Source organism: Lepisosteus oculatus, unplaced genomic scaffold, assembly GCF_040954835.1.
Source record: "Lepisosteus oculatus isolate fLepOcu1 unplaced genomic scaffold, fLepOcu1.hap2 HAP2_SCAFFOLD_96, whole genome shotgun sequence".
Taxonomy (NCBI): Eukaryota; Metazoa; Chordata; class Actinopteri; order Semionotiformes; family Lepisosteidae; genus Lepisosteus; species Lepisosteus oculatus.
In genome coordinates, this window is record NW_027168432.1 from 8,668 (window position 1) to 34,088 (window position 25,421).

General features: G+C 46.4%; 12 non-coding genes across 12 annotated transcripts; 5 read left to right on the plus strand and 7 right to left on the minus strand.

The window, feature by feature from the left end:
* Nucleotides 1-73, minus strand: trnar-acg (transfer RNA arginine (anticodon ACG)). The gene has a single exon. It is a non-coding gene; the product is annotated as a tRNA-Arg (tRNA).
* A 1,624-nt stretch (nt 74-1,697) lies between these two features.
* Nucleotides 1,698-1,779, plus strand: trnas-gcu (transfer RNA serine (anticodon GCU)). The gene has a single exon. It is a non-coding gene; the product is annotated as a tRNA-Ser (tRNA).
* A 1,339-nt stretch (nt 1,780-3,118) lies between these two features.
* Nucleotides 3,119-3,200, plus strand: trnas-uga (transfer RNA serine (anticodon UGA)). The gene has a single exon. It is a non-coding gene; the product is annotated as a tRNA-Ser (tRNA).
* A 1,695-nt stretch (nt 3,201-4,895) lies between these two features.
* On the plus strand, nt 4,896-4,966 carry trnag-gcc (transfer RNA glycine (anticodon GCC)). The gene has a single exon. It is a non-coding gene; the product is annotated as a tRNA-Gly (tRNA).
* Nucleotides 4,967-10,409: 5,443 nt separating this feature from the next.
* LOC138237429 (U4 spliceosomal RNA) lies at nt 10,410-10,551 on the minus strand. Its single transcript, XR_011188961.1, has one exon. It is a non-coding gene; the product is annotated as a U4 spliceosomal RNA (small nuclear RNA).
* A 1,292-nt stretch (nt 10,552-11,843) lies between these two features.
* On the plus strand, nt 11,844-11,962 carry LOC138237389 (5S ribosomal RNA). Its single transcript, XR_011188923.1, has one exon. It is a non-coding gene; the product is annotated as a 5S ribosomal RNA (ribosomal RNA).
* A 635-nt stretch (nt 11,963-12,597) lies between these two features.
* LOC138237424 (U1 spliceosomal RNA) lies at nt 12,598-12,768 on the minus strand. Its single transcript, XR_011188956.1, has one exon. It is a non-coding gene; the product is annotated as a U1 spliceosomal RNA (small nuclear RNA).
* Nucleotides 12,769-18,278: 5,510 nt separating this feature from the next.
* Nucleotides 18,279-18,397, plus strand: LOC138237397 (5S ribosomal RNA). Its single transcript, XR_011188930.1, has one exon. It is a non-coding gene; the product is annotated as a 5S ribosomal RNA (ribosomal RNA).
* A 2,724-nt stretch (nt 18,398-21,121) lies between these two features.
* Nucleotides 21,122-21,203, minus strand: trnas-cga (transfer RNA serine (anticodon CGA)). Its single transcript has one exon. It is a non-coding gene; the product is annotated as a tRNA-Ser (tRNA).
* A 1,389-nt stretch (nt 21,204-22,592) lies between these two features.
* trnas-gcu (transfer RNA serine (anticodon GCU)) lies at nt 22,593-22,674 on the minus strand. The gene has a single exon. It is a non-coding gene; the product is annotated as a tRNA-Ser (tRNA).
* Nucleotides 22,675-23,270: 596 nt separating this feature from the next.
* On the minus strand, nt 23,271-23,384 carry LOC138237367 (U5 spliceosomal RNA). Its single transcript, XR_011188901.1, has one exon. It is a non-coding gene; the product is annotated as a U5 spliceosomal RNA (small nuclear RNA).
* Nucleotides 23,385-23,777: 393 nt separating this feature from the next.
* Nucleotides 23,778-23,891, minus strand: LOC138237377 (U5 spliceosomal RNA). Its single transcript, XR_011188911.1, has one exon. It is a non-coding gene; the product is annotated as a U5 spliceosomal RNA (small nuclear RNA).
* Between the last annotated feature and the right edge of the window lie 1,530 nt (nt 23,892-25,421).

Here is a 25,421-nt window from a genome sequence, read left to right on the forward strand (position 1 = left end):
CGAGCCAGGCAGGAGTCGAACCTGCAATCTCCTGATCCGTAGTCAGACGCGTTATCCATTGCGCCACTGGCCCTGGTGTGACACTGCAGGACTGTAACCCAGTGAGATGAGCACTGCACCTAGTAAAATATTACCCCCGGTCCATTCTTTTCCAAAAGTGAGAAACACCTGTTTTCTACATTTTGTCTGTTTTAAAACCATATCTCTTTAAACCAAACCAAGAGTTTGTCTTTTGCACTGATATTCTGATTCATTTCGATTTCAAAGAAAAAAAAAACATTACCTTCCAAAGCATCATAAAATTGTCCCTTCCTCCAGACTCTACTTCTCTCTTGTAGTAGTACAGCAGACCTTTCCAGGTGAGCAGATCACAGAGTCCGAAATGAGCTTCCTCCATCAAGCAAAGTACCTGAACATGACTCTGTCTTCATAAAAGCGCCCCTGTAATAAAGAAATTAAATCCGAAATCAAGAGGGCAGTTGCCTACTGAAGTTCAAGAAGTCATCAATTTTAACCCAGCAACACATTAAAGGCTGCATCTATACAAGTACGATTCTAGAAATGCTCACCAGATTACGTTTTAAGAAGGAACTGTGCCTCAGGTTCCGCCGAGATCTTAACTCGGATGGCAGGATTCAGAGTCCGGAGTGCGGACTGATGGCGCACGGAGGGTCCATATACTGTGGATCCCTCAGTGATCTTCCGCGTATTCAAACCGCCAGCGTGTGACTCCCCTGTCCCCGTGACCTCATTGCTCTGCTCTCGCCTCTGTGGAGCTGAGCCCGACTCATGGTAAAGTGGAAAAAAATATGCCCTCATCGTGGGATTTACTCTGGATCGAGGATAGATGTCACTTTTTTATCGTTGAACAGGATGTATGTGATGTGGCGACTAGGTTCAATATTGTATCCTTTTAAAAGATTAAGGACTGGGGTGAGCGTGATTTACCACCCTTTCAGCTAAGAACCCGACATGAGCACCGTTTAAGCTGCATAGACTCGGTCGTTTAACTCTTCTCCATTAGCAGGGTTAAGGTTAAAGAAAAAAAACATTGCTGACTTCTTTTTTTTTGCCAGCCGCTAGCGCTGATTAGCAATGTTTGTATTTCATGTTTTGCAAGTTCCATCCATTTTAAGAAAAACAAGTCGCGTTAAAGACAGGAAATGAATACTTGCATTTAATTAAGTCTAGCCGTAGGCGGTTGTCTGTAAGGACCAGTTCTGTTCGAGAAGACAGAACAAAGAAGGCACCACTGGGATTCGGACTCAGGATCTCCTGTTTAAGAGACAAGCGCTTTAACCAACTAAGCAACGGCGCCCCGGTAGTGTTGTCCTTTTGCAGCCACTTGGACACACCACTCAGACACATCTGCATTCGGTGTGTGCTCCGCCTGCTCGCTGAGCAAGTTGCCACCTTTACATACAATAGCAACATCGACACCAAGAGAAAGGATGACAAATGGCTTTTATCTGGAACTTTTCATGTCCAAGGAGCTCAATGTGCTTTCTGTGTACAACAGGGCCACTGAACTCCACAATGGCCACTGAACCACAGCAGTGGCTTGCTGGCTTGACATCTCCCAAGGAAAATGTTGAAATCGCATGTGGAACAGGAAAAGGACCCTTGAGTACGAGGGAAAAAAAAGAAAAAGATCATCTGGAGCGCGCCAACCCATGTCTGGACAGCCCAGTTTCATCGACGAGGTGGCCGAGTGGTTAAGGCGATGGACTGCTAATCCATTGTGCTCTGCACGCATGGGTTCGAATCCCATCCTCGTCGCTCTCTACGTTTGACGTTGGCTCTCCTTTTGTTTGCTCCAGTACTAGAGCCTTACATTTTCTAGCGGTGGCTGAACATGGTATAGTAGGCTAACGTTGGTATCGAGCAGTGGTAGTAACAGTATTTACGTGCCGCTGCTGCCAAGTGGCTCTGGGTTGAGACCGCGTTTTCACTTACTTGCAGCACAAATGGAGAAAGCGATTTTTGACAGTCTCTCGAGAGACTGCGCTAGGTGTTTAGGGATAGACTTTGTCAGTTCCCCCTGGGATGATGGCCTCTCAAATAGTTTGTGATTCCTCTAGACGTTTATACAGTAGAAGCCTGCTTCGTGGCTTAAATCCAAGCTAAGGAAACGAGTTAGAGGTCTGATGCAGAACTGCGAATTCAATGAAGGGGAACACTACAGTACATTGCACTGTATGTGTGAGGAAAGCTGCCCCCTACTGTTCCTTGTCGACCGAACAGAGGACTGTAAAGGATACCGCCAAGAAACTTTAGGATGCTGGTTGGAATCCAGCTCCAAAGAAGCCCCTTTGGGTGTTATGTAATCAAAAAGTAAGAACAGAGAATCTCCCTTTGATCAAAAGCGCAACAGAACTGTTTTCCGTGGAGCAGGTTTCAGACCCGTAGACCTGTTTTATTTGTAGGGCAGGGCGCATTCCCAAACGCGAATCTCCTGTTTTAGAAATGCTTTGGGCGGCATGAAGTGAAAATAAGAAGTGGGCTCCAGATGCACATGGAAGCAATCAAGTGTTTCATCCGAGCTGTTTCAAAGACTGCTCAACAGCTTTCCTTTTACAGAGGCCCAACGATTAATGATGGGGGCCCTTCAATGTGCCTTACGACTCTAGGGAGTGATTGAGACGATTCGTAGCGTGTGTTCATTTCCCTCTATTCCCCATGTTGCAGTGGTAAGATGACGTAAATTCCTGCTTCGACACATAACGGCGTTATAATCAAGTACAGGAGCTGAGGGCTTTTGTTTTGTTTCGTTTTCTATGGCGTTCGTAAGCGCGCAAAACAAAGACAATTCCTGCGTCTAACACGAATGTAAATGCTTTTGAAAGTGCAGTGTGGTGCAGCTTGTAAAATCCTTGTCCACATTTGTGGTTTGTTGATGTTTTTTCTGTCTGCCAAAGTTGCATTTTGACATCCGGACGGGGAGACTTTATCATTTGAACGTGAAGCCAGCCTTAAACCCTCTGAGGCGTGTCTGTCTGCCGGCATGTATCTTGTGAAAGGTTTTTTTTTTAACAGAGAGCGACTTTAAAAAGGTTTCCGCAGCCACCTCGCACTCCGTGTTAGATTATAGGAGGAATGCGGCGGCGGCGAGCTCGCTGTAGTCGTGGCCGAGTAGTTAAGGCGATGGATTTGAAATCCATTGGGGACTCCCCGCTCAGGTTCGAATCCTGCCGACTACGGCGTCTGCCGCACGTCACCTTGTGCCTGTGCGGCAAAGGCGAAGTGCCGCTTCTCCTTTCCTGGTACTATAAAAATGCTACATCGCTTGGTCCTGCTTCCATGGAAAGCAGTTCTTCAGGTAATTCTACTCTCTTACCAAAGCTGTTAGGTTCCTTTCCGTGGTGAGATGGGTTGTCATGCAACGCTGCCACATAGTGCCGACAGACAAGTGTGTTGCGGGAGAAGAGAAAAGTGTTTGAAGATTTAAGAGTGTCTTAGGTGGAGCCAAAATCAAGTGTCACAAATGCAAGTGGGAAGATTTCCAATGTTTAATATGGTCAAAATAAGCGGAAGTTACCAGCTGGTCCGGCACAGTCTGCCATGCTTTTGTCATATACTGTAAAGTGGTGTGGAACTGGGTGTCGAACTGGAGCCTCACCATTTGCATATGTGAGGCTCCAGTTATACATCGAGTGTCACATTAAATGACAAAAATGAAGAGAGTTAAAGCACCTGGAGAGGTTTTCTTACAACTTTTGAGCTGACACAGTTTTGGAAAATGTTTCCTTCACGGTGCACTGAACAACATAGGCAGCCAAGAGTCTCCAAAACAAAACAGAATGGACAGATAGGAGAAAATTCCCACTCGTCCTGAAGTTCCCAAAATCCAGCACTGAGCGTAAACAAAGTGTCTAAGTAGCGTGGGAATGCTAACCCTAACCCTAGCTGGAGTTTGAGCAATCCGGCACTGAGCGTAAGAAGATGAGTCAAAGTAACGTCTAATCGGATTAGTTTCCTTAGAGCTGGTTCAGAGTTTGCTCAAGAGTTTACCTTTCACAGATGCGCAAAGAAGAATGTTGGGGGTGCACGCTTCAAGGCGCCTTACAGCTGTAGGGAGTGATTCGAGACGATTCGTGGCGTGTGCTCGTTCCCATATACCGTACGACCCGGGGTGCAGTGCTAGGATGACGTACAATACCGCTTGGGCACGTAACGGGGTTATATGCAAGTGCAGGACGTGAGGGTTTTCGTTTGTTCGTTTTGTTTTGCTCTGCTTTGCTTTGTTTTGCTTTCCATCGCGTTGGTAAGAGCGTAAATAAAAAGGCGATTCCTGTGTCTACCACTAATGTAAGAGCTATTTCAAGTGCGACGTGGTGCGGCTTTTCAAATGCTTGTGGGCATTTCTCTGTTGTTGATTCTTTTTTTGTGTGTAACAAAGTGGCATTTTCATGTCCGGACGGGGAGACTTTATCATTCCGACATGAAGCCACCCTTAAGTCCTCTGAGGCGTGTCTGTCTGCAAGGCTTGTATTTTGGAAATGTTTTTTTGAAACGGAGAACGACTTTGAAATAGGCTTCCGCCGGCGCCTCGCGATCCAGGTAAGATTGTAGCAAGAACGCAGCGGCAGTGGGGCTTGCTGTAGTCGTGGCTGAGTGGTTAAGGCAATGGACTAGAAATCCATTGGGGTCTCCCCGCAGAGGTTCCAATCCTGCCGACTACGTTGTCCGCTTTCAGTCGGTGTGTTTCGGCACAAGCAAAGAAGCGCGCCTCTTTGCTGTTCCTGGTGGTTTTAAAACGCCCAATCGCTTGTACCCGCTGCCTTAGAAATAAGTTCTTCAGCGTCCGCAAATGGCATTTTGCAGCTGGAAGCAGATGTCGACGCGTTTTGCACAGAGCACCAAAAAAGCGTCTTTTTTAAAGGCCCAGGCACTGAGCATTGGTGGTTCAGTGGTAGAATTCTCGCCTGCCACGCGGGAGGCTCGGGTTCGATTCCCGGCCAATGCAGTGGCTTTTGCAGCGAGCGGCTCCATCACTTGCATCCCCTTGCAACTCGCAACTGAAAACCCACTGAAGCTAAGCAGGTGTGAGCCAGGTCAGTACCTGGATGAGGATGAGCTACAGGGAAAAACAAAGCTTCCAGCTGGAAGCGGTGTTAATGGTGCCGGCGGGGGGGCGCTCACCCTGAGGTCTGTGCGGGTCCCAATGCCCCAGTATAGTGACGGAGATGCTGTGTTGTAAAAGGGCGCTGTCTTTTGGATGAGATGTAAAACCGAGGTCACAGCGCTCTGTGGTCATTCAAAATGACCACCAAAACCTTTGACAAAAGCTCTTGGTAATTGATGGTCTTCAATAATGCTTCTCCTTTAGGTACATTTTAAATCAGCTGAAAAATGCTGTGAAATGGGGGGGCACTTCAGGCCAGTGTAGGATTTGGGTTACAAGAACCATGAAACTGCACGAGAAAGCCCGTACACTGATTACACGGCTTTCTATTCAAAGGAGGACAAAAGAAATTCCCTGAGTTTGATTTTTTGCAGCACAGAGAGGAGCACTGTCGTGAGGCTGGTTAGCTCAGTTGGTTAGAGCGTGGTGCTAATAACGCCAAGGTCGCGGGTTTGAGCCCTGTACGGGCTAGGTCCAGGTCCCTGTTTGTGAAACAGGCAAATGACTGTCTCAGGGGCCCATTCCTCATTCTCAAGACACATGTATGCAGTATGTACACTGTGCATTGAGCAATAGGGACTGAATACACCACAGGTAAGGTTAGAAGTCATTCTGAGGTGCCACATGTGAGGGATACAGCTAGGCATCCGAAATGTAGGGTTTGAGACCCTTCAGGAGTACTGCATCCTTTGAGACAGACCCGTGCATGTTAAACAAATGATCATTTCTTTCGGCATTAGGGACTAAATATACTAAACATATGATGCTAAAATGTTATTTTCACATATATTAATGTAATAAATGATTGCTTATGCTTTAGAAACAAATCTAATTAAAATAAAAGCTTAAGTTTTGTATTTATCTTGTACCATAGAACATGATTTTCTTTGTATTTCAAGCCCACAAAGTGTCCAAATGACGCACTACATGATATAAGGAAGATTATCACATGCATATCGGTATTATCTTTCTTATGAAAATGCATTCCTTTCATTACCTTTTACTTTTTAAAATGAACTCAAATTGAGTATAATGTAATAATTTAAGTAGAATAGATTCTAATAATATAATGATCCAGTGTTTTGCACTACTTCACTGCTTCACTGCTCTATGCCATCTGGAAATAAATCCTCAGACTGCTTACTGCCCTGGGCATGTACCAATAAATTAAAGGAGCACATCTGTTTATCACTGCGTTGAAGCAGGAGACACACAGTCTCTGCAAACACATCCTAGATACAGTGTTCCAGCACCTTTGACCTCATCCAGAACATATCATTTCTTGAAAGGGATTGCTGTCCGAATGCACATCTGAATCCCAAGCAGAATCTCTAGTAAAATACGATCATTTGTGAAACAGGCAAATGACTGTCTCAGGGGCCCATTCCTCATTGTCAGACACATGTATGGAATGCTTTCACCGTGCATTGAGCAATAGGGATTAAAAACACCGCAGGTAAGGTTAGATGTCATGTTCTATGATCATTTCTTTCAGCATTAGGGACTAAATATACTAAACGTATGATGCTAAAATGTTATTTTCACATATATTAATGTAATAAATGATTGCTTATGCTTTATAAACAAATCTAATTAAAATAAAAGCTTAAGTTTTGTATTTATCTTGTACCATAGTACATGATTTGCTTTGTATTTCAAGCCCACAAAGTGTCCAAATGTTCTATGATCATTTCTTTCAGCATTAGGGACTAAATATACCAAACGTATGATGCTAAAATCCTGAAAAAAGGATGTGCTCCATCTCGTCAGTAGATTGGATTCCAAAACTGATTTGGGTCAATATACATTACCTTTGAAATTAAAGTACAGTCTACTGTAGGGAACCATCAACTTAGAAAGCATTGGCCTTCCCTGGGGGTCAGGTAGGTGCAAAAGATAAACCTTTATCCTATCTTTATCTTAAGATAAGTGGCCAAGCAGTATTTTTCCAAGTTTCACCAAGCACATCATGTTGCCATAGTAGACAAAGTTCTATAAAATGTTAAATAACTTTTAAAAAAAGCATCTTGGTCTTACAGTACTGTACAAGGTGAATTAAACTGTCCCTGGTAATAAAAAGTAATTAGAAGCATCTCAGAAACTTTATCTCTAGAAACATTAGCTGTTTTATATCATGTAATTTAGTGTGATGTTGTCAGAATTCAAGGACATTATCACACACAGAAATTGGTTCAGTTAAATCTAAAAAACACAGCTAAACATGGGTTTAAATGTAACAGAAGTCTTACCTCTTGTCAAAAGATTTAATTCAAGAAGCGATGTAATAAATGATTGCTTATGCTTTATAAAGAAATCTAATTAAAATAAAAGCTTAAGTTTTGTATTTATCTTGTACCATAGAACATGATTTTCTTTGTATTTGAAGCCCACAAAGTGTCCAAATGATGCACTACATGATATAAGGAAGATTATCACATGCATATCGGTATTATCTTTCTTATGAAAATGCATTCCTTTCATTACCTTTTACTTTTTAAAATGAACTCAAATTGTGTATAATGTAATAATTTAAGTAGAATAGATTCAGGTAGGAAATATAGAGTCATGATGTATATGGCTGACATCATTTCACATGGGTGAATTTTAAGCTAAGAAATAAAAACATTTACAATGAAGATACCATTGCTTAATTTTAAATGCCTTTAAAAAATAAATGCCTCCTGAGAATAATTTGCCACTCCCAGATCCTTGGTAAGGTACTGTTTGAATCCAATCAGGAGAGGAGCATCCAGGGAGTGCTTTCTATAGAGTCCAGCTTGGGCCACTCTCTTCCGGCCTGCTGATACTTTTTAACTACTCAGGGCCTGTAAGGATATAAAACACCGGTTTAAACATTTTATACCTATAAGACAAATTAGAATTTTAGTAAAAAATAGATACATCTGAAAAATAAAAAAGTCTTACTGCTGATAGAGTTCTTCAGAGCTCACATCTTCCCCTTCCTTATCCGCTTCTGTTTCAGTTTCTAGAGCAGCCTCTGGCATCTAATCCTCCTGGACAGCGGCCTCTTGCTCAGGGCCGCTGGAATGCAGGTAGATTCTTTTCAACATGCTTTTACATAATATGTTGTAACAATGATTTCAAAAAGAAACTACAGAAGCCTTACAGATTAAAAATATCTCACCTTGCCAATGTGTCTTCAGGCTTCCCATGTACAAAAAGGCCCAAGGACTCTAGCAGTCTTACAACCACTATCCTGTTTGCCTCACCAGACACGATCTCTATTCTGTGGTAATCCACGATGACCCCCTTCTTCAGGTGATTCATCATGTCCTCCCTCGCCTGTTGAGAGGCCATCCTGATCTTTTCTGCCGTGGCGTGCTTCATACACGCCCTCTTCAAGTGAGCAGGAAGCTGATCAAGAGTATTCAGGTACATCTTGCACACCAGGGGAATCCGCGCGGGTTTCCTTTGAAAATAAATAATACCATCTGTGTATAGAAACAAGCTAAGACTGATTTCTTAAATTATCCTTAATTTTCTCTCTCATAGTTTGAGCATAATGATTTTATTGCATTTATATAAGAATTGCTCATTGCTCCTAAATAAATAATGGTTTCATAAAAAAATGAACACTTACTTGGGCTCAGTCACAGACTTTCCAATAGAAGCCATTGTGGAGTTCAGCAACTGCAGGTCCTAGAAGTGGGGAAGGAATTTTAAAAGAGAAATTGAATTACAATACAGAAGGAATGGCTGAGGGTTCACTGAAATATATAAATATACAAATTCCAAAGACTGAGTCCATATAGAAACAACTACCTTTCATTTTCAGTATAAGAAAAAAAAACATTATCTTCCAAAGCATCATAAAATTGTCCCTTCTTCCAGACTCTACTTCTCTCTTGTAGTAGTATAGCAGACCTTTCCAGGTGAGCAGATCACAGAGTCTGAAATGAGCTTCCTCCATCAAGCAAAGTACCTGAACATGACTCTGTCTTCATAAAAGCGCCCCTGTAATAAAGAAATTAAATCCGAAATCAAGAGGGCAGTTGCCTACTGAAATACAAGAAGTCATCAATTTTAACCTAGCAACACATTAAAGGCTGCATCTATACAAATACGATTCTAGAAATGCTCACCAGATTACGTTTTAAGAAGGAACTGCGCCTCAGGTTCCGCCGAGATCTTAACTCGGATGGCAGGATTCAGAGTCCGGAGTGCGGACTGATGGCGCACGGAGGGTCCATATACTGTGGATCCCTCAGTGATCTTCCGCGTATTCAAACCGCCAGCGTGTGACTCCCCTGTCCCCGTGACCTCATTGCTCTGCTCTCTCCTCTGTGCAGCTGAGCCCGACTCACGGTAAAATGGAAAAAAATATGCCCTCGACGTGAGATTTATTCTGGAGCGAGCCAGTGTTGCGCATAGCTGCCTTCAAAGCAGTTAACCCAGGTTCGATTCCCGACCAACGCAGTTGCGAATGTTTTCAAATGCTGTCATGAGCCTTGGATTGTGACTAGCAAAGCGAAGCCTTTTGAAAGAGCTAAAGCACTGCAAAACGGAATTGAAGGAGAATCTTACAGGGGATTCTGAGCAGCGTCTGCATACATGCAGTCAGATAAAGGTGCTGAAAGCTTGAGCTACTCTCAATGTCATGCTGCCCTTCCCCGGAGTAAATCTGTTACATTGAAAGAATGCTTCTGGCAGGTTCAAAAAGGGACCCTTGTTAATTGGAGAAATCAATGATTTCGAATGAATTCTGTATGCGTTAAAAGACAGCTATACACAGAAAACATGCAGGACACTGCTCACGATGTTTCCCGAGCCGAAACACAGTGCGTTTTTCCAAGCCATTTGACAAAGCCCACCCACTGAAAACTGCAGCAGATCGTGTAAAGACGTTCAACTTTGTAACTACTGCACGCACAGGAAGCAGAATAAATTCCTCTTTTCAAACTGTCAAAGGTTTGCTTTGCGAACGCTGCAGGACATCGCACAATCTCTTTTGAATGGGGACAAACGATTTCTTATGAAGCGCAGTAAGTACAGACGTTTAAAATGCTCCACTCATGCCGACGATGCAGCATGAAGAAGCGCAACCTAACGTTTGACAGACAAAAGCCAGGCGCCGCTATGAGCAATATGAAATCATACTGACAGCACACGGCGTTTCGCGCTGACACAAAAGTAATCTCGACAGACGCTGTTCTCTGCATAAAGCTGAAAGAGCTAAAGAGCGTTCCTGTTGACACGTAACAAGCTCGTTTCTTTCTACCATGATATCACCGTGACCAAATCTGTCTTTAAACACCTTGCTCAGTCTCTGACAAGACTGTCAAAAATTGCTTTCGCCGATTGTATTGCAAACCGGCGGAAGCGGGGTATTGGGAAAAGTTTTCAACTAGCAATAATCGAGCCTCGGCTAAACCTCACAGGCTACGATACTGCCACTGCGCAAAGCTGACGGTTGCCAGGCAACCGCGGGGATCCTATGGAAATCGTTATCGATCGTCTCATGGCATGTCGTTGCTATAACGCTTCATATTTGTCGTCTTCTTCTTCTTCTAGCTTGAGGTTTTGAAGAATTTCATGACAGACAAGGGCTCCGTTGGGAACAAAGGGCGTTGTGAGAAAACCGTTGCTTATTTTCAGCAGCAGAAATACAACCCTTTAAATACAAGATGACAGAACAATGACGAAGGGCATGCCGGGAGGAACTCATGCACTACAGAGGAAAGGGGGCGGGCACGTACAGTTCACATTCAAGCCACAAGTACTCTTCTTGGATGTTGCACAAACAAATCCTAACGTCTTGAAAGCATTGCAGCATGTTTGTGTCCCATTTCCCGTGGCTGCGGGACGACTGACACGAACGGACAAACACAATCTGTGGCGTTTAGCGTGACATAGTCTTGCAGGCATCGTGCTGTCTCACTGCAATATTATACCGCTGGAGGAAACAGTCCATCTGGCCATGAAACTCATTTGAACGTCTAGCTACAGCAACTAACAATATCATGATTTATTCAGGATGTGTGGAATCAGCACGTCCCGGAGACAGCTTCCGAAATCGTGAGCATTCTCTGGTGGTAGGGGCGTTCAAGATGGCGCTCAGGTGGGAGGTAAAGTTTAGTGGTTGGGGAGTTTTTTTGAGTTTTTCATGACCTGAATGTTAATTTTTGCTTTTTTTGACTACAGAAAAATAAGGACTTAACACTAGTTGTTTAAACTTCAGTTTTAATTGAAAGAAAAAAAAACGATTTTTTTTTAGGTTTAAAAAGTCCGATATGAGTAACACTGGGAAAAGAAAAGAGAGTGCTGGGTCTTCGAAGGAGAACTCTAAGATACCTCAATCGTATATGTATAGCACTACAAAAAAATCGATGGCAACTAAAGGGAAAAGTGAAGCAGCTGCAGGGGCAGCAACAGGGCGGAGGCGCCGCGCGCCCGGCCGACGTGTTGGACCGGTGCGCTTTACGTGCTGAAATAAACACGCGACAGCCCCGAAATGTTTCCAGAGTGCTGTGCACTGAAGACTTGGCTGGTGCTCCTCTGTGCAGATTGTTGGTGCTCCTCCAGTGTGGGACGAGCCAACACAAGGGAGCGCATTCGCCAACATCCAGGCACGCAATGCGATTTGGAAAGCAGCTCCTTTCCAAAGAGTTGCACACGAACGATCCTTCAGTCCCGCTCGGGGGGCACGGAACCCCCGCCACACACAGCTTCAAGTAGCGAGTCAGGCGCTGGGGCTTTCGCTTACGGCCACACCACCCTGAAAACGCCCAATCTCATCTGATCTCGGAAGCTAAGCAGCGTCGGGCCTGGTTAGTACTTGGATGGGAGACTGCCTGGGAATACCAGGTGCTGTAAGCTTTTGCTCTCCCGGCCAGCAGGGGTCGCCGTTGGTGCCGTAGGCTTTGGGAGGAAAACCTGCAGGATGGAAAGGTGATCTATAGCCTCATCTCTAGAGATGTTTTGTTGCTGTGGCATGTGTGTGACCCATATTCAAAAAAAAAACCCGTCTGTAAAACGAATATCGAAGCTGCCTCTAAATCTGCAAATGAAGATGAGTCGATAAACCACTCGTTTTTCGTATAACTAGACATATATTCATTTGTTACCGATTTCATTCATTGAGCACGGATACAATAGAGGTACAGCCATTCACTGTTTGACATGTCTGCACTGGTACAGAACCGAGCAATCAGAAAACGGGTGAAACTGTCTTTAGACTCAGCATACAGTACCGAGGCCCCCCATGACCAAATAAAGGCTAACCTCGATAATCAGCCTAAAGAACGCAGACTACAGCAAAACGACTGACTTTGAAAAGGGAATGAACGTCCGGAAGGAGTAGTGGAACTAGCTTGAGATGCTTCTCCGGACCCCTAACTAAAAGCCAGCGAGAACCAGCAGCGGCGTCCACTCCTGTCGAACCGGGATCCTTCCACAGCCACGCAGCTCGTGGTGTCTTAACCCTCCCGTATCTGATTTTGGACCAAGCACATCAGGGGAGAGCGCGAACGCAGTCCCCCACTACCAGAAATTATGCAGTCGAGATTCCCACATTTTGGGAATTTGCAGGGGTCAGCACAGCCGGAGTGCAATGGCCGAGCCTCGCCCTGGGTGAACCGATTTTCGATTTTTAAGAACTTTATTTTCTTTTCACAAAAAAATACAGGAAATCACAAATCAGAAAGCTTTACATTAATATACATACTTAAAACAGTATATATGATCACATCTCATTACATTTTGACACGGTAACAGTTACATAGCAACAATTTTCTTTTTTTCTGGTGCAAATCACATTCTTTATTTAAACATGATAATGTTTTTCACAGTTTCTTGAGATACTGTCCAATGCTCTCTATTTCCCACAGATTTTCTGCTTCCTCCCTCCCTTCTCTCCACAGATCTCTGAGGTAATAGTTCTCTCGGGTGATGAACAGGGCCAGGCTACCTGCTGCCTTGACTGGGACCTCGATGCCTTTGAACAGCCCCATGTTCCTCACTCTCCACAGGGCGTCTTTCCCACTGTTCACCACGGCCCAGATCCTGTCAAACACGTCAGGGGGAAGTTTGACAGGAGAGATGCCGTATATGATGAAAGCAGCGGTCAGGGTAAATTGGGGCGAGAGAGCCTGCAACCAATCTTCAAACTGTGCCCAGAAGGCCTTAGCAAAAAAGCAGGACCACAGGAGATGGGTCACAGTCTCCTCCTCGCCGCAGCCCACCCTAACGCAGCGAGGGCTGGGGGTGAGGCCCCTACGGTACAAGAAAGTTCGTACCGGTAAGCACTGGTGGACGACACTCCAGGCTAAATCTCTGTGAATGTTGCACAGAAATTTAGAGGATGTGTGTTTCCACACCTTCCTTGTTTGGGCTGATGTTAAAATGCCCACAGGGGTCTGCCTATTGTTCTGGGGTGCTACGAAATCTTCCAGTTTTTGGACGCTGACATCTCGGAGGGGAATATGGCCAATTGGGTGAGATCTTAGAAAACTTTTAACTGTCCCATAAATTGCAGGGCATGTGTCAGAGAGTGGGACGTCCAGCTTGGGTCTGACACCCCACACTCTGAACACCTCCCTACCTACCCAGAGCCTGGAAAAATAAGTCCAGGTACGCGCTGCAGGTGCTGTTGCAAAGCCTCTCAGCACAGAGGCCAGGAAAATGCAAAGCAGCTTCGTAGCAATATCTGGGACAGACTTCCCCCCTGAGGGTAGCGGCCTGTACATTATTTCCCTTCTGAGTCTTTCCTGCTTCCCACCCCATAGAAATTGAAACATCAATCTCCTCAGCACCGCCGCAACACGGTGTGGGATTGGGAAGGTAGAAGCCAGAAAATTCAAGACAGGCAAGAGCTCGGCTTTGATGACCAGCACCTTCCCTGTCATGGTGAGGTCTCGGTCCTTCCATTGCATCAGTTTTTTGTTTAAGATTGGCAATTTGTTCTGCCAATTTACTGTTCCCATCTCTTCTCCAAAATACACCCCCAGGACCTTAATTCTCTTCTCTTGCAGCCTGAGATCATGTCCTTCTTTTGGCTCCCTCCAGTTCTGATAAAAAATCTCACTCTTAGATGTGTTAATTTTTGCGGAGGAAGCCAAAGAGAACCGATCACAGCACTGCAGAGCTCTGCTAATTGAGGCATTGTCAGAGAGGAGCAGGGTGACGTCATCCATGTATAGAGATGTCTTTACCTCTCCTCCCCCACTTCCAGGCACTGGTATCCCATTAATGGCCTGATCCTGGCGCAAGGCACAGGCTAAGGGCTCCATAGCCAAAACGAATAACAAGGGGGATAATGGGCAGCCCTGCCTCACCCCTGAACAGACTTCAAAGGTGCGTGATCTATTGCCATTAACCATGACTCTGCTGTTGCTACCTGTGTACAGCAGGTTAATCCACTTTCTCATGATGGGGCCAAACTTCATGTGCTCAAGTACCGATGTTAAGTACTGCCGGTTTAGGCGGTCAAAGGCCTTTTCTAGGTCTACACCTAAAATGCACAGAGGGAGGGAGCGATCCTCAGAGTACAGACAGACATCCCTCAACAAGGCCAGGTTGTCGCTCATCAGGCGTCCTGCTATCCCACAAGTCTGTTCTTTCCCTACCAGTGAGGCCACTACATTTTGTAGGCGCAGGAAAAGGGCTTTGGACAGGATCTTAGTGTCCACGCCTAACAGGCTGAGGGGTCTCCAGTTCTTTATGTCATTTTTTGCTCCTTTCTTAAACAAGAGAGAGATAGTGCCTTCTCTTAAGGAGTCAGGCAGCAATTCTGTCTTGTAGCTTTCCTCGAATAGGAGCAGTAGCGGATCCTGAAGCAGATCCCAAAAGGTGCAATAAAATTCTTTAGGGAGCCCGTCAGCACCCGGAGTTTTCCCCTTCTGTAAGCTCTCCATAGCCTGTCTCAGCTCTTCTACTGTCAAATCCCTCTCAAGTACTTCCCTATCTTCTTCACTCAAAATGTTTTCTAGCTTTGAGGTAAAAAAATGAATATCTTCATCCTTTACCTCTGTAGAGCTGTACAGTCTTGAGTAGAAGGCCTCGGTGCAGGAGAGGATAGCACTCGGCTCTGTTCTCTCTCGTCCCTCCTCATCAACTACACTTTCCATGACAGTCTTGGAGCCTACCACTTTCCTGAAAAAGAAGCGAGTACACTTCTCATTTTCTTCCAAGAACTGCACTCTGCTTCTTAACAGCACTCCTCGACTACTTTCTTCGGCTATGCTCCGGATGTCCTTTTTTAAAAGGGCGATATCCTCGAGCACATCGAAGCCACTGTGCAGCATCGTGTAGAGACGCTGCAGCTGCCTCTGTTTCCTGGCTAGCACTCCTCTCCGTCTGGCAGCAGCCTTCCTTCCCTCAGCCATGAAAAAGGCCTTTGTCCTCACCTTCACCTCCTCCCACCACTCTCCTACTGACCCGTACAGACACTGCAAGGACAGCCACTGTGATAGTTTCTCCTTGTAGCGGGATACTACCCCCTCGTTCTCTAGCAGCTTTGTGTTGAGTTTCCAGAGGCCTGGGCCAAAGACAGTCCCGCCCTGGAGTTCCACTCTACACCCTAAAGCCTGATGATCTGAGAAGAAGACAGGCTGAAGAGTGACCCCAACAACTTTCACTCTCTCTGAGACAAAGCAATAGTCAATTCTGGAGCTGCTATTCCTCCCTGACCATGTATATCCTGCTGTTGTGGGATATATACATCTATATGTGTCTGAGAGTTTAAAGTCTTGAACTAAGTTTTGCAGGGCCAGTGAGCTGGAATCCAATTTTATCGGAGAGCTAGACTGCCTGTCTGTGTGCTCTAAGATACAATTAAAATCCCCTCCCACTATCACGTCTGTGCTGCATAACAATAGGGGGGAGAGTGCCTTGAGTAGCTCCACCCTTCCTCCTACGTCAGTAGGGCAATACACATTGATTAGCCGCAGGTTAACGGTCCCCCATTCCACATCCACACACAGCAACCTGCCATCTATGACCCTCTGAATACTTTTCAATTTGAATGCCCATCCTTTGAAAAGAATGGCCACGCCAGAGGCTCTGTTGTTATTGTCCCCTGACCAAACAGAAGGCCCTTTATCCCACCTATCTTCAAAACTTTTATACCTCTCTTGATAGGCTAAAGCACACTCCTGCAACATCAACACATCTCCCTCTCTCTGCTGGAGGTAATCAAAGACAGACTGGCATTTAACTCTGTCATTGATACCTCTTGTGTTAAGAGAAATTATGTTAAGAGCCATATTACATAAGAAAGTGGAACCAGTCTTTACAAAACACATTTCTCTTCGGTCTCACCTGTTACCTTTTTCTTTTTCTTTTTCTTCTTACCAATTTCCTGCCAGCCATCCTCTGAATGAGCCTGAACCTCCTTCTTGATCAAGGTATCTCCCCTGCCAGGTAAGTATGAGTTAAACAGGCCCCTGCAAGCGGCCCGCACCCACAGCACAAATCGCGCAGCCTAGGCCACCTCCTCGCCCCGCACGCCACCGCCTCCTGCTGGGCCCACTCTTTCACACACTCACACGCCACACTAACACTCAAAAGTGTGGGCAAAACGAGAAAACGAGCGCGCCGTTTCCTACACATCTGCAGTCGCCGTTGCGCATTCGCAGCATGTCCCGGGATGCAATTCGGCCTCATTTGCATAACTCCAGACCGGCAGATCGCCACGCAAGCTCGCGACGTGCGCCTGCCACACACCGAACAAACCTTTTCAGCAATTTCCAAAAAACGGGCCTGCTCGCCTGCCCACAAGGCTCCGTCTCTTACCTGCTCTCCAGAGCCTGCTGCCTTCTGTGCTTTTCTCTCGGCACCGCTGCAGTGCACACAACTCCTGCAGCGGGAGGGGGGGAGAAAGTTCCCGCGCTCCGCCGCAGGGAAGGCTCGCTCCGTGCGCACACGTCCTTTCGATGCCAGTCCAACAAGTGCTCCGCATTAGCTGCGTCGGGGCTCCGGCGTGTCGCACCTCACCTCACCTCGCACTGCCCCCTCCTTGAATGTCTGCCGCTGGGCATGCCCCACTCTCCTCCGCCTTATCTTATCGCGTGTGAGCACCGACAATGGCCACAATGCCGGGGAATGGCACCTGTAAAGTGTTAATTGGGGCACAGGAACAGCCCGTCTCGTCTCGGGGGGGCCGGCTTCAGAGACAATACAGCAAACACAGCGGGGCGGGGGAAGAAGACGACACCACACATGCGGGTACATTCAGCTCCGGCGGGAACGAGACATTTGTCGGTCTTTTCAAGTGCCGAGAGCCGAGCAATCCTTCACTTGTATCGTTTCTCCCCGGTGACTAGATCTGGCCCTGCGACTCTCGACTGGGCTCACCCCCGGGGCAGCCCAGCAGGTGTGAGCCTGGCCGGCACCCGGATGGGAGATTCCACCCCGGAAAAGCTCCGGTTGCTGCTGCTCCTGCAAGAGGTGTGACTGGGACCAGTAGGGAGCGCTCACCCTGCGGGCTGTGTGGCTCTCTTACGCCCCAGCCTCCTGATGGAGGTCAAACCGAGGTCCCGACCCTCCTTGGCCATTAGGAAACCCCAGGGCGTCTCTCAAAAAGAGACGCCGGGGGTGTCCCTCTGGTGTTAGTGCTCCCCTTTACCCATCAGTCGGGGTCTCCTCCTAATCCCCGTCTCACCTGTAACAATCAATGACGAGGCCCCCCTGTCCGTGAGATTTAGTACTCGCGCAAGAGACCGGGGGCAGAGCGCGAACGCGGTCCCCCGCCCCCCACAAAGTGCGCGCTCCGGGTTCCCTCTCGGGGCCCTGCAACACAGCGGAAGGGCAGCGAGAAGGAGCCTCTTGCTCTGACGCCGCAAGGCCACAAGAGGGCGGAGGCGCCGCGCGCCCGGCCGACGTGTTGGACCGGTGCGCTTTACGTGCTGAAATAAACACGCGAAAGCCCCGAAATGTTTCCAGAGTGCTGTGCACTGGAGGTTTTTGTCTGGTGAAGACTTGCCTGGTGCTCCTCCGTGCAGATTGTTTGTCCTCCTCCAGTGCGGGACGAGCCAACACAAGGGAGCGCATTCGCCAACATCCAGGCACGCAATGCGATTTGGAAAGCAGCTCCTTTCCAAAGAGTTGCACACGAACGATCCTTCAGTCCCGCTCGGGGGGCACGGAACCCCCGCCACACACAGCTTCAAGTAGCGAGTCAGGCGCTGGGGCTTTCGCTTACGGCCACACCACCCTGAACACGCCCAATCTCGTCTGATCTCGGAAGCTAAGCAGCGTCGGGCCTGGTTAGTACTTGGATGGGAGACTGCCTGGGAATACCAGGTGCTGTAAGCTTTTGCTCTCCCGGCCAGCAGGGGTCGCCGTTGGTGCCGTAGGCTTTGGGAGGAAAACCTGCAGGATGGAAAGGTGATCTATAGCCTCATCTCTAGAGATGTTTTGTTGCTGTGGCATGTGTGTGACCCATATTCAAAAAAAAAACCCGTCTGTAAAACGAATATCGAAGCTGCCTCTAAATCTGCAAATGAAGATGAGTCGATAAACCACTCGTTTTTCGTATAACTAGACATATATTCATTTGTTACCGATTTCATTCATTGAGCACGGATACAATAGAGGTACAGCCATTCACTGTTTGACATGTCTGCACTGGTACAGAACCGAGCAATCAGAAAATGGGTGAAACTGTCTTTAGACTCAGCATACAGTAACCACTCGGCCACCTCGTCTAGGAAACTGGGCTGTCCTGACACGGGTTGGCGCACTCCAGTTGATCTTTTTCTTTTTTTCCCCTCATACTCGAGGGTCATTTTCCTGTTCCACATGCGATTTCAACATTTTCCTTGGGAGATGTCAAGCCAGCAAGCCACTGCTGTGGTTCAGTGGCCAGTGTGGAGTTCAGTGGCCCTGTTGTACACAGAAAGCACATTGAGCTCCTTGGACATGAAAAGTTCCAGATAAAAGCCATTTGTCATCCTTTCTCTTGGTGTCGATGTTGCTATTGTATGTAAAGGTGGCAACTTGCTCAGCGAGCAGGCGGAGCACACACCGAATGCAGATGTGTCTGAGTGGTGTGTCCAAGTGGCTGCAAAAGGACAGCACTCCCGGGGCGCCGTGGCTTAGTTGGTTAAAGCGCCTGTCTAGTAAACAAAAAATCCTGGGTCCGAATCCCAGCGGTGCCTTTTTTTGTTCTGTGTTCTCGAACAGAACTGGTCATTATGGACAACCGCATACGTCTAGACTTAATTAAATGCAAGTATTCATTTCCTGTCTTGAACGACTTGTTTTTCTTAAAATGGATGCAACTTGCAAAACATGAAATACAAACCTCGCTAATCAGCGCTCGCGGCTGGCAAAAAAAAAAGAAGTCAGCAATGTTTTTTTCTTTAACCTTAAGCCTGCTAATGGAGAAGAACCTAGTCGCCACATCACATACATCCGTTTCAACGATAAGAAGGTAACAACTATCCTCACTCCAGAGTAAATCTCACGTTGAGGGCATATTTTTTTCCACTTTACCATGAGTCGGGCTCAGCTGCACAGAGGCGAGAGCAGAGCAATGAGGTCAGGGGGATAGGGGAGTCACACGCTGGCGGTTTGAACACGCGGAAGATCACTGAGGGATCCACAGTATGTGGACCCTCCGTGCGCCATCATTCCACACTCCAGACTCTGAATCCTGCCATCCGAGTTAAGATCTCGGCGGAACCTGAGGCGCAGTTCTTTCTTAAAACGTAATCTGGTGAGCATTTCTAGAATCGTACTTGTATAGATGCAGCCTTTAATGTGTTGCTAGGTTAAAATTTATGACTTCTTGTATTTCAGTAGGCAACTGCCCTCTTGATTTCGGATTGAATTTCTTTATTACAGGGGCGCTTTTATGATGACAGAGTCATGTTCAGGTACTTTGCTTGATGGAGGAAGCTCATTTCGGACTCTGTGATCTGCTCACCTGGAAAGGTCTGCTGTACTACTACAAGAGAGAAGTAGAGTCTGGAGGAAGGGACAATTTTATGATGCTTTGGAAGGTAATGTTTTTTTTTTCTTTGAAATCGAAATGAATCAGAATATCAGTGCAAAAGACAAACTCTTGGTTTGGTTTAAAGAGATATGGTTTTAAAACAGACAAAATGTAGAAAACAGGTGTTTCTCACTTTTGGAAAAGAATGGACCGGGGGTAATATTTTACTAGTTGCAGTGCTAAGCTCACTGGGTTACAGTCCTGCAGTGTCACACCAGGGCCAGTGGTGCAATGGATAATGTGTCTGACTATGGATTAGGAGTTTGGAGGTTTGACTCCTGCCTGGCGCTGGTTGTTTTTAAACACATCAGCCTACTCCCTAAGTAGCCTGTGCTACTTACTGCATTGTAATCGTACCCAGTAAGAGATTTCCTTCATGTAAATGAACTGCACCTGACAGCTTTAGAAAAACACCTGGGCTCAGTACGGTGCTGAGAGCTCAAGTTGTACCAATAAACTTGACAGTAAAAGGTTGTAATTAGTCAAGAAATAAAGTCGAACAACAGCTGCGGGTTTGATTCTGAACGTATCAGATTGCAGCACCTTTTACTTCAATTGACAAATGATAGAGATTCGAAGAGAGATCCTTCAGACCAGCAAGCGAACCCACGGCTATTTCGGTTTTCTATCTAGGCAACGTTGGTGTCTGCAATAGCATACATGAAAGCGTGATGCAATTTCTGTGGCTACATTTGTTGCACGTCATGCACAGTAAGAGTGTTTCTAACACCAAATAAAAAGTAAACAATTAGCGATCACGCCTTCTCCTCAGTTAACCCACTGAAACCCTTGCTGTTAACAGTTCTTTAATGCGTGCTTTACGAGCACCTACATATTGTGTCGGTTCTTTCAGTTTTATTCATTAGGTTTTCAAAGGCATAAGTAGAACACCAGAGGTGCGAACGCAAAATGTGTGGTTATCTGAAGAACTCATTTCCATGGCAGCGGGGCCAAGCGATTTAGCGTTTTTATAGTACCAGGAAAGGAGAAACAGCACTTCGCCTTTGCCGCGCAGGCACAAGGAGACGTGCGGCAGACGCCGTAGTCGGCAGGATTCGAACCTGCGCAGGGAGTCCCCAATGGATTTCGAGTCCATCACCTTAACCACTCGGCCACGACTACAGCGAGTTTGCCCTCGCCGCATTCCTCCTTTAATCTAACACGGAGTGCGACGTGGCTGCGGAAACCTTTTCAAAGTCGCTCTCCGTTAAAAAAAATAAATACCTTTGACAAAATACGTGCCGGCAGATAGACACGCCTCAGAGGGTTTAAGGCTGGCTTCACGTTCAAATGATAAAGTCTCCCCGTCCGGATGTCAAAATGCAGCTTTGGCAGACAGAACAAACAGCAACAAACCACAAATGTGGATAAGGATTTTACAAGCTGCACCACACTGCACTTTCAAAAGCATTTACATTCCTGTTAGACGCAGGAATTGCCTTTGATTTGCGTGCTTACAAACGCCATGGAAAACGAAACAAAACAAAAGCCCTCAGCTCCTGCACTTGATTATAATGCCGTTACGTGTCGAAGCAGGAATTTACGTCATCCTACCACTGCAACACGGGGAATAGAGGGAAATGAGCACACGCTACGAATCGTCTCAATCATTCCTGTTAGACGCAGGAATTGCCTTTGATTTGCGCGCTTACGAACGCCATGGAAAACGAAACAAAACTAAAGCCCTCAGCTCCTGCACTTGATTATAATGCCATTACGTGTCGAAGCAGTAATTTACGTCATCCTACCACTGCAACACGGGGAATAGAGGGAAATGAGCACACGCTACGAATCGTCTCAATCACTCCCTAGAGTCCTAAGGCGCATTGAAGGGTGCACCCCCATCATTAATCGTTGCGCCTCTGTGAAAGGAAAGCTCTTGAGCAGTCTTTGAAACAGCTCGGATGAAACACTTGATTGCTTCCATGTGCATCTGGAGCCCATTTCTTATTTTCACTTCACGCCCATTAAAGCATTTCTAAAACAGGAGATTCGCGCTTGGGAATGCGCCCTGCCTTACAAATAAAACAGGTCTACGGGTCTGAAACCCGCTCCACGGAAAACAGTTCTGTTGCGCTTTTGATCAAAGGGAGATTCGCTGTTCTTACTTTTTGATGACATAACACCCAAAGGGGCTTCTTTGGAGCTGGATTTCAACCAGCATCCTTGGCGGTATCCTTTACAGTCCTCTGTTCGGTCTACAAGGGACAGAAGGGGGCAGCTTTCCTCACACATACAGTGCAATGTACTGTAGTGTTCCCGTTCATTGAATTTGCAGTTCTGCATCAGACCTCTAACCCGTTTCCTTAGCTTGGATTTAAGCCACGAAGCAGGCTTCTACTGTATAAACGTCTAGAGGAATGACAAACTGTGATTCTGAGAGACTGTCAAAAATCGCTTTCTCCGTTTGCGTTGCAAGTAAGTGAAAACGCGGTCTCAACCCAGAGCCAACGTTAGCCTACTATACCATGTTCAGCCACCGCTAGAAAATGTACGGCTCTAGTACCGGAGCGACGAGGATGGGATTCGAACCCACGCATGCAGAGCACAATGGATTAGCAGTCCATCGCCTTAACCACTCGGCCACCTCGTCGAGGAAACTGGGCTGTCCGGACATGGGTTGGCACGCTCCGGACATGGGTTGGCACGCTCCAGATGATCTTTTTCTTTTTTTTCCCTCGTACTCGAGGGTCATTTTCCTGTTCCACATGCGATTTCAACATTTTTCTTGGGAGATGTCAAGCCAGCAAGCCACTGCTGTGGTTCAGTGGCCAGTGTGGAGTTCAGTGGCCCTGTTTATTATGCCTAATAAACAGGAGATCCTGCGTGATCCTAGATGATTGCAAGCCGTACAGCCTCCGCCATGCTTCCCAGGTGGGATGAGGTTTTGGAGTTGGTATGCAGTGTTTTGTTATCTCCAAACATAACGCTGTGCACATTTACCAACAAGTTCAGCTTTTGTCACGTCTGTCCACAGAACATTGTTCCAGGAGTTGCTCTGGAACATCCACGTGGTCTTTAGCAAACTTGAAAGGGGCAGTGGGGGCAGACACTTCCCGCCCCCCAAAGAAAAGAGCGCCAATCAGACAGGCGGAGACCAAGGACTCGCAGAGCAGACAACCACAATCGCCATAACAAGAGCGATTGTGAGCGGTTTTGTTTTCTCTCTTTGACCAGCCCAGCTGCGCCCCACCCGAAAGCAGGGAAGCAGAAAAATTGCATGGAACTCATTCATGCTCCTCTCCACGGAAATCTTTAGTAAAAGGCAAAAGATTTGTATGAAATGAATAGAAACCAGAGTGCGTGGCTGCACAGCTTCAGGAGCCCAGGCCACCTTCAAGGCCTCTGCCCTGCCGGTCGTGGTTGGCAATGCACCTGGCCTTACAAACGAGCCAGTGGGGTCCGTTCAGCTCCGGGCTCATCGCCTGCGGCTCTCGGCTTGCGGGCGTGCCCAATCCGTGCGATAACTCGGAAAACACCCGGCCACACTGTGCCGGAAACGACGCACTCTGGGAAGCCGCTTTGCAAAGCGAGGTCCCAAGATCCCCTGCGGCCGGACACTTCCCGCCCCCCAAAGAAGAGAGCGGCAATCAGACGGGCAGAGACCGAGGACTCGCAGAGCAGACAACCACAATCGCCATAACAAGAGTGATTGTGAGCGGTTTTGTTTTCTCTCTTTGACCAGCCCAGCTGCAACCACCCGAAGGCAGGGAAGCACAAAAATTGCACGGAACTCATTCATGCTCCTCTCTACGGAAATCTTTAGCAAAAGGCGAAAGATTTGTACGAAATGAAGAGAAACCAGAGTGCGTGGCTGCACAGCTGCAGGAGCCCAGGCTGCTTTCAAGGCCTCTGCCCTGCCGATCGTGGTTGGCAATGCACCTGGCCTTACAAACGAGCCAGTGGGGCCCGTTCAGCTCCGGGCTCATCGCTTGCGGCTCTTGGCTTGCGGGCGTGCCCAATCCGTGCAATAACTCGGAAAACACCCTGCCATACTATGCCGGAAACGATGCACTCTGCTACAATATTATTGCTACATATCTGCATTTGTTGGTTTTTAAGGAGTAAGAGTGCAGGGAGTTTAAACCTGCGATCCAGTGTGTTGAAGTATTTCACAACACTACCCCTAGCACATCTGGAAATAAATCCTCATAATGATTATTGCCCTGGGCATGTACCATAAAATCAGTGAGCATATATATATATATAACTGTGTTGAAGCTAGAGACACAGAATAACTGCAAACACATCCTAAATACAGTGTTCCTGCACCTTTGACCTCATCCAGAATGTATCCTTTTTTGAAAGGGATTGCTGTCAGAATGCACAACTGAATCCCAAACAGAATCTCTAGTCAAATATGATCATTTGTGAAACAGGCAAATGAGTCTCTCAGGTGCCCATTGCTCATTTTCCGACACATTTATGCAATACTTTCACCATGCATTGAGCAATAGGGATTAAAGACACCACAGGTAAAGTTTTCGCGTTGAGCAATAGGGATTAAAGATACCAGAGGTAAGGTTTAAAAGTGATTCTGAGGTGTAACACATCAGCTAGGCATCTGAAATGCGGGGTTTGAGAGCCCTTCAGGGAACACCGTACCTTAAAGGTACCAGAAGTCCACTAGTATAAGCATTAAGTCACTGTCACCCCTGTTACAATGTGATTGCTACATATCTTCATTTCTTTGGTTTTTAAGGAGTAAGAGTGCAGGGGGTCTAAATCTGCGATCCAGTGTGTTGAAGTATTTCACAACACTACCTGTAGCCCGTCTGGAAATAAATCCTCATTCTGATTGTTGCCCTGGGCATGTACCAATAAATCACTGAGCATATATATATATAGCACTGTGTTGAAGCTAGAGACCTGTATGTATAATATGATGCTAAAATGTTATTTTCACATATATTAATGTAATAAATGATTGCTTATGCTTTATAAACAAATCTAATTAAAATAAAAGCTTACGTTTTGTATTTATCTTGTACCATAGAACATGATTTTCTTTGTATTTCAAGCCCACAAAGTGTCCAAATGACGCACTACATAATATAAGGAAGATTATCACATGCATATCGGTATTATCTTTCTTATGAAAATGCATTCCTTTCATTACCTTTTACTTTTTAAAATGAACTCAAATTGTGTATAATGTAATAATTTAAGTAGAATAGATTCTAATAATATAAAGATCCAGTGTATTGCACTGGCCTGGTCAGCCTGGCCTGGTGGATGGTGCACATAGCACTTTCAGTGCTGGAGGTGTTAATGGCGGAGGTGTTGGAGAGTGATAGCTGTGTGGGATGGGTGGGTGAGTAGCTGTCGTGGGTTGTAGCT